This window comes from Schistocerca nitens, chromosome 2 (assembly GCF_023898315.1).
Source record: "Schistocerca nitens isolate TAMUIC-IGC-003100 chromosome 2, iqSchNite1.1, whole genome shotgun sequence".
Classification (NCBI taxonomy): Eukaryota; Metazoa; Arthropoda; class Insecta; order Orthoptera; family Acrididae; genus Schistocerca; species Schistocerca nitens.
Genome location: NC_064615.1, coordinates 865593621 through 865604868, shown reverse-complemented (window position 1 = coordinate 865604868; position 11248 = coordinate 865593621). Strand labels below are relative to the sequence as shown.

General features: G+C 41.4%; 1 pseudogene; it reads left to right on the top strand.

The window, feature by feature from the left end:
• The first annotated feature begins 5799 nt into the window (after nt 1-5799).
• On the top strand, nt 5800-5917 carry LOC126238476 (5S ribosomal RNA; annotated as a pseudogene).
• Nucleotides 5918-11248: the final 5331 nt, after the last annotated feature.

Sequence of the window (11248 nt, the reverse complement as noted above, 5' to 3'; positions counted from 1 at the left end):
TAACGCGGAATTTGATCCCTTCGTGACAATACAGCTCGGCTACAATTTGTTGTTTGTTCGAAAGTGCAGATTCCTCAACATCTCCACATACTGCGCGTGAATGGGTTCGAATCCTGGCCCGGCCCTAAAGATGTCATTAAGTATTATCAAGCTCTAGCATGAGAACACCTATCTGCTGGTGGATAATAATTTCGATTTTTAATGTATTTCCATTCGTTGTCAACACTAACGATATTTGACGTTTTTGACTCCCAGTGAGACACAGAACTATTTGCGAGATCACTGTAAGTTCAATGTGTTATTCAGAGCTGCTGGTGGAGAAAAATTTGGTAGCTGACGTCTCTTTGTGTGTAGTCAGCAACGATATGTTTGGCGCTCTATTCCCAGTCAGCGCTGAACTCTTCGTCATATTATTTCTAGTTCAAACATGCTCACATGTCGCTGCTGGTCCAACAAACCCATATTTAACGTTCGTTTTCTCTAGAATATAACAGCGATAGGTACTGGGTTGGAGTCCTGGGAAGGAAAAAATTAAATGTTTCGTCTCGTCTTTTCAGTTTAAACATTTAGCTATTGCCGAGAAAATCCGATGTGTCACAGTTGATTGTGCTTCGATATCTATCCGATTAGGTTCTGTGTTCGAATCCCTGTCCAACACAAAGCCTTACCTCACTGCATTTCAAGTAAGTTACTTGTTAAGAAGCAATATTTAACATCTCACGTAGTTCGTTAACAGGGACAATAGGTACTAGGTAGGAATTCGCGTCGGTTAAAAATGTTTGCGTTATGTAATTTAAAGTTGGTATTTGCTAATTGATACTGTCTGAAATCGAGGTATCTCTGTATGCCCAATCGTGAATGACTGTTAGTTTCCGTCAGTCACGAAATCTTCGCTTAGTCTGCATGACCTGGGTTTGAATCCATATGCAGAACGAGGCGGCCCGTCGTGTCATTTGAAGTTCATGCATATTCTCAACTAGCTGCACGTGTTAACTTAAATTTGTAATGTCATTTAGTGTTAAATAATAAGTAAGGTAAGTTACTTTCAAGAGGAAATCATGAATACGACAAACTTACTACGTGCATTACCTATCCGACGTAATAATGAGAGTGGTAACATTTCAGGTATGTCATTTACTGTAATAAATGTGAGCTTACAAGCCTTAAGGACAGTCTTACCTATGATAAGATATTCCCTGATATTTGTAGTATCGTAGTATTACTTTACATCTTTAGTTATTGCGATACAGAGCAGTGTTTTCTACTGGTGACTTGTTGGAACCATTTTCAATAGTCAATTGACTGTACCAAGGAGCGATTAGAGGACCTGCTAGATAGCTGCGTTATGTGGGTTGCATGCGAATCAGGCGAAACGCAATTCACGTCGTTCGGATACTTTTGAGCATTACTGTACATTTAGCCATCGTGAGAGCGTTACAAATCTCATAGAAAGTTTGAAGTGGGAGACACTCGCAGATACACGGCGCGCTGAACGGAAGGGGCTGCTCACTAAATTCCGAAATTGATCTTCACCGAGGATGTAGAGCATATGTTATTACCACCAACTTTCTAATCGCGCAATGATTACCATTCAAAGATAAAGGAAATTAGAGCTCATGTTGAGGCGTTCATACAGTCGTTTTTCCTTCGCGCGATCCGCGAGTGGAACAGATGGGGGGAAATATGACTTTGGAGCGAATTGTACCCTCTGCCACACACCGCTTGGTGGCTAGCGGAGTATATATGTAGATGTAGAAAAGAAATGCGTTTTTCGTTGCGACGGAATCTTTTCACGAAATTCCAATCACCAGCTTTCTCCTTAGAATGTGAAAATATTTTGTTGACACCGACCTACATAGGGAGAAACTATCACCATGATAAAATAAGAGAAATCAGAGCTCGTACGTAAAGAAATAGGTGTTCGTTCTTTCCGCGCGCTAATCGAGATTGGAATAATAGAGAATTGTGAAGGTGGTTCGATGAACCCTCTGTCAGGCGCTTAAATGTGATTTGCAGAATATCCATGTAGATGTAGATGTTTTGCATTAGACGAGATGACAATCGTCAATGACTGCGGCAACCATGTGGGTAGAGGTCCCTTTCTCGCAATCTTTTGGAGAGACATCACGGTGTTACTCTTGGCGTGATGGTGTGGGGAACCGTCGGTGGTGACTCATAATTAACGGCTGGTAGTGATTATGAGAAATATGATGGCACAACGCTATATTACCTACGTATTGGGTCGTTATGGGACGCTGTCATGATGTTTACCAGCATAATGATTCGTACTTGTAACACTTGATTCGTAGTCAAAAGTTCTCAGTCCCGGGTTCGAACCCTGCTACCGCTCAAAATTTTAATAAGAATCATTAGCAATGGCGACCGAAGACCACCGGCGGAAGAAGTCACCCTCATTCAGCCATTGGCCTTGTCAAAGAGGAGCAGACAGAGGTTCAGGCACTCTCTTGCTCTCCGGGTGGGAAACGGCCCCTAAAGACGGAGGGATCAGCAATAGTCAATGGCATTAGGATGCAGAAGCCAATGGAAACCACTGCACTTGGGTATCCACAGGATATGTGGCCTGAAATTGAAAAACAGTGTCATGATGATCTCTCCATTGGCAAAATATTCCGGAATAGTCCCCATTCGCATTCGGATCTCCGGGAGTGGACTGCCAAGGGGAGGGGGGAGGGGTTGAGCATGGGGAAAACATTGAATAACCAATGAAGAGATAACGTCCTACATGTCGGGCCATGGAATGTCATAAATTTGAAAGTGGTACGGAAGCTAGAAAATCTGAAAAGCGAAATGCTAAGGCTGAATTTAGATGTAGTGGGAGTCAGTGAAGTTAATTGAAAGAAGTATTTCTGGTCAGATTGGTACAGGGTAACATCAGCGGTGGCAGAAAATGGTATAACAAAAGCAGGAGTCATTACGAATAGGAAGGTAGGGCAGTTCAGTGGTAGGGTTTTTCTCATCAGAATCGACAGCAAATCAACACCGATCACGCTAGTTCAGGTATGCATGTCGAGGTCACAAGCAGAGGATGAAGGGATTGAGACACTATATGAGGATACTGAAAGCGTAATTCAGTATATAAAGGGAAATAAAAATCTAATAATCATGGGTGACTGGAATGCGTTTGTGGGGGGAGAAGTAGAAGAAACGGTTACGGGAAAATGTGGGCTTGGTACTAAGAATGAGAGAGGAGAAAGATTAAGTGAGTTCTGCAGTAAATTTCAACTAGTAATAGCGAATACTCGGTTCAAGAATACAAGAGGAGGACAAATACTTGGAAAAGAACGGGAGATAAGGGACGATTTCAGTTATATAACAACATGGTCAGGCATAGATTCTAAAATTATGTACTGGATTGTAATGCATACCGAGGAGCAGATATGGACAATTTAGTAGTGATTAAGAGTAGGCTGAAGTTTAAGAGGATACTCAGCAACAATCAATGCGCTAAGAAACAGATACGGAAGTACTAACGAGGGAAAAGGTACGCTTGAAGTTCTCAGAAACTATATATACTGCGATAAGGAATAGCTTAGTAGGCAGTACAGTTGAAGAGGAATGAGCATCTCTAAAAAGGGCAATCACAGAAGTTGGAAAGAAAACCGGCGGTACAAAGAAGGTAATTGAGAAGAAACCATATGTAACAGAAGAAATATTTCAGTTGATCGATGAAAGAAAGAAGTACAAAAATTTTCAGGGAAATTCTGGAATACAGAACTACCAGTCGCTAAGGAATGAAATGAATAGGAAGTGCAGGGAAGCTAAGACGGAATGAATGCATGAAAAATGTGAAGAAATCGAAAAAGAAATGATGGTTGGAAGGAGTGACTCAGCATATAGAAGAAAAAGGAAACAACCTTCGGTGAAACTCAAAGCAAGGATGGTAACACTAATAGTGCAGTGGGAATTCCACAGTTAAATGCAGAGGAGAGAGAGGAAAAGTGAAAACACACTGAAGGCCTCTGTGAGGGGAAGACTTAGATGATGACGTGATAGAAGAACAAACAGGAGTCGATATAGAAGATATAGTGGATCCAGTATTGGAATCAGAATTTAAAATAGCTCTGGAAGACTTAAAACCAAATACGGCAGAAGGGATAGATAACATTCCATCTGGATTTCTAAAGTCATCGGGGAAAGTGGCAACAAAACGACTATTCACGTTCGTGTGTAGAATGTATGAGTCTGGCGATATATCATCTGACTTTCGGAAAAATATCATCCACACAATTCCGAAGATTGCAAGAGCCAACAAGTACGAGAATTATCGCATCGTCAGTTTCCAAGTTGCAGATAAGAGTGATATACAGAAGAATGGAAAAGAAAATTGAGGAATTGCTTGATGACGATCAATTTAGCTTTACGAAAGGTAAAGGCAACATAGAGGTAATTCTTACGTTGTTGTTGATAATGGAAGCAAGACTAAAGAAAAATCAAGACACATTCAAAGGATTTGACGGCCTGGAAGAAGCGTTCAACAATTTCAAGTCGTACAAGATGTTCGAAATTCTGAAAAAAAAAGGTACGGGTAAGCCACAGGGAAAGAATAAAGCTATAGGAAAAGAATATACAATGCGTACAAGAACAAAGAGGGAATAGTGAGAGTGGAAGACCAAGAACGAAGAGCTCGAATTAAAAAGGGTGTGAGACAGGATGTAGTCCTTCGACCCTACTGTTCAATCTGTAGATCAAGAAGCAATGACAGAAATAAAAGTTAATTTGTTTTCTTTTAATTTTTTTTAGAGAACAAACAATGTATTTACCTTAATAGTGTTCAAAAGTCATAATATATATAGCAGTTCATGACAACCAGTCCTACAAATTTAATGTCTCTGATGGACACACGTCCAGATCATCCGCTCTCAAAACTGCGCCATTGCTCTCCCCACACCCACCACTGCTGGCGGCTCACCTCCAACTGCGCAACGCTACGCGCGGTTAACAGCCAACTGCCCAACACTACAGTAGGAAACAACAATGTAAACCAGCCACAGACTGCACACAGCACAGCCAGTGATTTTCATACAGAGCGCTACGTGGCGTTACCAATAAAAAAACCTGAACAACACAAGCTCTGTTTGACTCAATGGGCAGGCGTATCAAGGCCGTTATTACGGCCAGAGGTGGTTGTTCTGGGTACTGATTTCTCAGGATCTATGCACCCAAATTGCGTGAAAATGTAGTCACATGTCAGTTCTAGTATAATATATTTGTCCAATGACTACCCGTTTATCATCTGCATTTCTTCTTGGTGTAGCAATTTTAATGGCTAGTAGTGTATATGGCATTTCACTTGTCGAGTAGTGGGCTTCCATTGCTAACAAGTGGTGGAAGAGGGAAAATGTAAATGTACTACACCATCTGTACGTACAAATAGCGCTTTAACAGTAAGCACATAAGTGAATCCACGTTTGGAATAAGGTAAAACACCATGAAATGTACCCAGGGTTGCTAGTACAGTACAGTAAAGGACACAAACTCGATGAAAACTAAAGTAGTCTAGAACACGACTAGAACCATACAAGTGACTGCAGGCCACCTAACGGTAGGCAGACTACTGTGAATAAGACATCAAAGTACCCTGCCGACACGTCTGACGGACTGCCAATGACTGTGCTGATATCCGCATCCAAGCGTCGCAGCTTTCCTGTAAACATGTGTTTATCTTGGAACTTATCGTTCCCGAACCCATGTTTGTTGGACTTGTTTTTCTTGTTTCGGTAAGTACTACCATATCTCAAACTATTTGACACTATTTTTTTAAGACCTTATATACCACTAGGCAACGGCCTTGCCGCAGTGGATACACCGGTTCCCGTCAGATCACCGAAGTTAAGCGCTGTCAGGCGTGGCCAGCACTTGGATGGGTGACCATCCGGGCCGCCATGCACTGTTGCCATTTTTCAGGGTGCACTCAGCCTCGTGATGCCAAATGAGGAGCTACTCAACCGAGCAGTAGCGGCTCCGGTCACAGAAAACCATCATAACGACTGGGAGAGTGGTGTGCTGACCACACGCCCCTCCTATCCGGATCCTCAGCTGAGGATGACACGGCGGTCGAATGGCCCCGATGGCCACTTATGGCCTGAAGACGGAGTGCTTTATATACCACTGAATTACCATTGAGCTGTGGCCAGCTCACATTGATGCCGTTTGTTCTTTGGCATTTTGTCACAATAGAGTGGCGTCTTATATCTCTCTGAGTTACTGACACAACGAGTTGCTGACTTGTCTCCATCAGTGGCAGCAGCAGCGTTTATCGATAATAGCACTGCTGTACCATCTTTGGTGTGACCGCTATATTTCCGTGTGGCGGTCGGTCGGTCGGGACAGAACAACGAGGAAGTCTCCACGGTGCGAGGTCAGGTGTGCACGCGCGGTCAGATTGTGAGGCGCCAGTTGCGAGAGCTACAAACTTCGTTGCCTACCGAACCTGGACACTGAAGTTGAGTGATCAGTTAACCTGTTATGAAACCTCAACTGCTGTGACATCTCTTCGTTCATTGCCGGTTGTTGCTTCCTGGGCCGTTCCGGCTAGCAGCAACCAATGGTGAGTTGGAGTCGGCAAAATTTTGCAGCCGTCTTCCTGCATGGTCTTTAACTATTACATTGGTTGTTACTTACCAGTGAAGTGCACCAGTGGTATTTTCTGCCTTGTGGCCGTCAACACCACAGTTACATGCCCTGGTCGTTAGCGTAGTTTTCCGGCAGTGTGGTTTTCCTCGCAGTGTTGATGCTGTCTGGCACGGCGTGTAGTTCGACAGCCTCTTAGTTGCTTGTTCCTATTTTTTTCTTAGAGTGGTTATTGTGCCTTGGCTGTTTTTAGACGCCGATTTTGAAGATGTAGTGCTGCTGGTATCTTCGTCCTCGGCTAATACTGTCCGTTGTCGTGCCGTTGGTCAGGCGGAAGGGAATTGATTAGGTTGTTGGTCGGTCCTTCAGCCGTCCCTGGGTCGGGTCCATCCGATTATTTAACCTTACTCTTGGCTGCCTGTCTCACCTCACCTATGTTAGAGCTACCTGCTCAGATCGACGCTTGGAACACTTCTGAACAACACTGCTCTGTTGGTTTTAGACTGTGATTTTCATTTTAGTCTGAAGTAATGTGAGAGGCCTTCAGCCGTCTATTAATTTACTTTGTTTTAATTTTAAAATAAGGTCTTCACCGACTTAAATTAAAATCTGAAGATTGACTTGTCTAAAAACTAAATTTTGAACGTTTGTTCTATCTGAAATTCTTGTTATCCAGGCCTTAAGCCCTGAGTTGTTCAATGTCCAGTGTGTGGCCTTCAGCCGAGCTTTTACGTGAAACATTTTTAAGATAAGGCCTTCAGCCGTCTTAAATTAAAATTTGAAGATTCATTTGTTTAAAACTAATTTTTTGGAGAAATTTTGCTATACCTGAAATTCTTGCTATCCAGGCCCTAAGCCCTGAGTTGTTCAATGTCTTGAGTGTGGCCTTCAGCCGAGTATTTACGTGAAATATTTTTTTTTAGTGTGGCCTTCAGCCGTGTGTATTGTTTAAAGCATTTTTTATAATTTGTGTTCAGCGCTTCAGCCATTCTTGCTTTTGGTGTGGTTTTAGGCCTTCAGCCCAGGAGGTATCTCAAGTTTTCTTAACTAGGCCTTCAGCCATATTGTTTTATTTTGATTCTTTTAAGGTAACGTGTAACTAAATGGTTCTTAGGAAAATAAAAGTTTGTATGTTTTGTGCAACTGACAGTAACTGATTACGGCCCCCTCCACAACCATAACCTGATACGCTCTATCCTACCAAACCAGATTTCAACTATGTATAATTTGCCTAATGACCTATAAGTATGAAAATTTACTATCCCTTACCTCGTGAGGGACATAACAAAACATAATAAATTGAGCAGGTTTATTCATTGCTTTACCCAGAGAGTACAACTGACATGTATTTCTTCTTATGCTCGAAAAAACCTTTGGTCACTTAAAAGGCTAAACGCAAGTCCCTCTTGTCAAACGGCAGTGAAATGTGATACGGAGCAATGTTTGTTTTAACCTACTCGCAACTCATTGTTTTTAAATGTCATTTTAATTTATCGTCAATGAAAAGTCTTTCATGCATTTTAAAAATCCGTACACTTTTCATTTCTTCAATAATTTTCATTCTCTCTATGTTCTTTTAAACGCTGTTGGCTGAAGAGGGGCGAGGGAATAAAACGGAAGTAAAGAAAAAAATTGACGACAATGCTGACCATAACTGTGCGTGGCACTATCCTTGTTTTCTATAACTTACGAGGATGATGAACTGACACATAATGTAAGCAGCCGCACTGTCTTTTAGAGCCGGCTGAAGTGGCCGAGCGGTTCTAGGCGCTACAGTCTGGAACCGCGCGACCGCTACGGTCGCAGGTTCGAATCCTACCTCGGGCATGGATGTGTGTGATGTCCTTAGGTTAGTTAGGTTTATGTAGTTCTAAGTTCTAGGGGACTGATGACCTCAGAAGTTAAGTCCCATAGTGCTCAGAGCCATTTGAACCATTTTGTCTTTTAGAAACCACTGCTTCCAGTGTAGTTGCAGAGCCTGTCGTATCTTGAGTTATATTTAATTCTGGTGCGTTATTATGTTTGTAGATGCACTTGAGAATGAGAACTGCTCTAAACTAGTTATTAATCCGTAATAAAGTGTTCTTTCAGTAAATGTGTCCGCAGACAGATATAAACTGGACGACCTCCTTATCTCTCTGTCATTTGGTTATAACTTCTTCCTCGCTTCACATCTGTCAGCATTCCAAACCTTCTTCATCCTCTCCTTCCTTTTCCTTCTACTTTTCCCTCCATGATTCTCTGCAGTAAGCAATTCCTACATCATATTAGTCCCATCCAACAAGCTCTCTTCTCCTGTATCGTCCTCAAGACGTTCGTCTCAGAACCTTCTTATTTTTTATTCTCTCGGTCCATTTCACTTTCTCCACACTTATCTATAACCAAATTTCAAAACTTTCTAAGTATTTTTGTTCTTTCTGCCTGATTGTCCACATTTCAGAATCATAAGGCACCCACCCCACAGAAAACATTTGGCGAACCTGTACCTAAGTGTAATAGAGATGCTTCTGGCTGTCAGGAAACCTTTCATTCTCTCGAAAGCTCTCTTTCCCATTGAGATTGTGCGTCTTCCATTGGAAGTTATCGAGTCTCCCAAATACTGGAACTACTGAACCTGTTCTAATACGATTCCATCTAGTGATCCATTAATCGCGTCGTCTTCTTTTCCGATTCATCACTTTGGTCTTGGCAATGTTCAGTTTCACTCTAAACTCTGTACCCAAACTTACAGCTCTTCCTCCCTTTCTGCTAGCACATTCATATTAGCAGCAGACTTGCTGATTTTTATTCTTTCTCTTCTCACTAAAGTCCTTTTGAACTCTCCAAGGCCTTATAAATTACTTTTCAGCATGTTATTGACAAGTGCTGACGATATGTAGCAACCCTGTCTCACATCTCTCCCAATAGTCACTTCTTCTATTTCATCATTTTCTACTCGAACTCATCACTTTGGTCTTGGCAATGTTCAGTTTCACTCTAAACTCTGTACCCAAACTTACAGCTCTTCCTCCCTTTCTGCTAGCACATTCATATTAGCAGCAGACTTGCTGATTTTTATTCTTTCTCTTCTCACTAAAGTCCTTTTGAACTCTCCAAGGCCTTATAAATTACTTTTCAGCATGTTATTGACAAGTGCTGACGATATGTAGCAACCCTGTCTCACATCTCTCCCAATAGTCACTTCTTCTATTTCATCATTTTCTACTCGAACTACCAGTTTCTGTTTCACATTACTTTCTCTCACACATAGAGTTGCTTTATGAACCTTCTGTCTTTCCAATATATACCAGTTTCCTCAGAATCTCCAGCAGCATACTCCAGTCAATTCTATCAAATATTTTTTCCCAGACTACAAAATAAACATACATTTCTCTACTGACTTCCAAAAATCTTTCTACCATCGTCCTCAGAAACCCAGTTGCATTTATGGTCCCTCTTCCTTTTCTAAATCCGAACTGATGTTTTCCTCTATTTGCCTTTCAGTTCTTCTCAGCACTATTATCGTCACAAACTTGGTCACATGGCATACAAAACTTATTGTCCTATAATCTTCATTTCTTTGGTAAAGGAACCATTATGGTCTGAGACCAATTACCCGTTTCATATATTTTGTTCATCGGATTCGTAATTCTAGTTGTAGCATAATTCCCTAAGGCCTTTAGTGCGTCATATGGTATTTGATTAAAGCCCAGCGCTTTCCCTTCCTTAAGATCCTGGATCGCTTTCTCCACCTCCCATTTTTCTATTATTGGTTCCCACACATGTTACGTTCTTTTTCATCCTCGATGACTAATCCTTCATGATCAGCAGTAGTATCACATACTGTAGAACTTCTATGTATGGATTCCATACATCTATGTCTTCTTTAGTGTTCGTTGTTACCTTTCCCCGCTTGTTTAGCATTTCTTGTTAGCAAATTTTTCGTTGTTCTTTCATTGTTACACACTTTGCAGCCCTGTACATTCCACCTACTTTTCCTTGCCTTTCTAAATGAGCTATTTCCTCACACTGATTTTTCATCCAACCTTCTCTTGCTTCTTCAGTAGTCCTCCTTAATTCGGTGTTCCGTTTTTTATATCGTCGTTTTCCTTATTGTGTATTTTATTTAATACACATCTGCGTAAACCATTCCTTTTTATTAATCCTTTTTTCCTAGTTTTCCATTTTATTTCTCTGAAGTTTCCAGCACTGTATCTGCAAAGGTAACCCATTTTTCTGATATATCCAAAGTCGATCTCACCCTTCCCAAGTTTTCTTACATACTATTTGTAAAGTGCTCGGCGTCTTCATTTTTCAGTTTGTCCGGATTTGTTTCTTTTTAACATGTTTCAGTTTACTTCTTATGTATGCTGCAGGAAAGTTGTGAACTGTACTGGCATCTGCTTCAGAGAAAGTTTTAGATATCGTGAAGCTCTTTTTAAATCTTTGATTGTTCAAAATGTAATGTGTCTCGTTGTTGACTATATAATAGGGCTTTTCCATGCATACAGTCTTCGTTTATGATACATGATCCAGGTTTTGGCAATCTAAAAGCCAAAATTCTCAGAAAACCCTATCGGTTTACCTCCTTTTTCTTTCCGTTGTCCTAGTCGATATCTCCAATAACATTTCCCATGCGACATCGCCGCTCAATGCTGTTGCAGTCTCCCATCGTTAC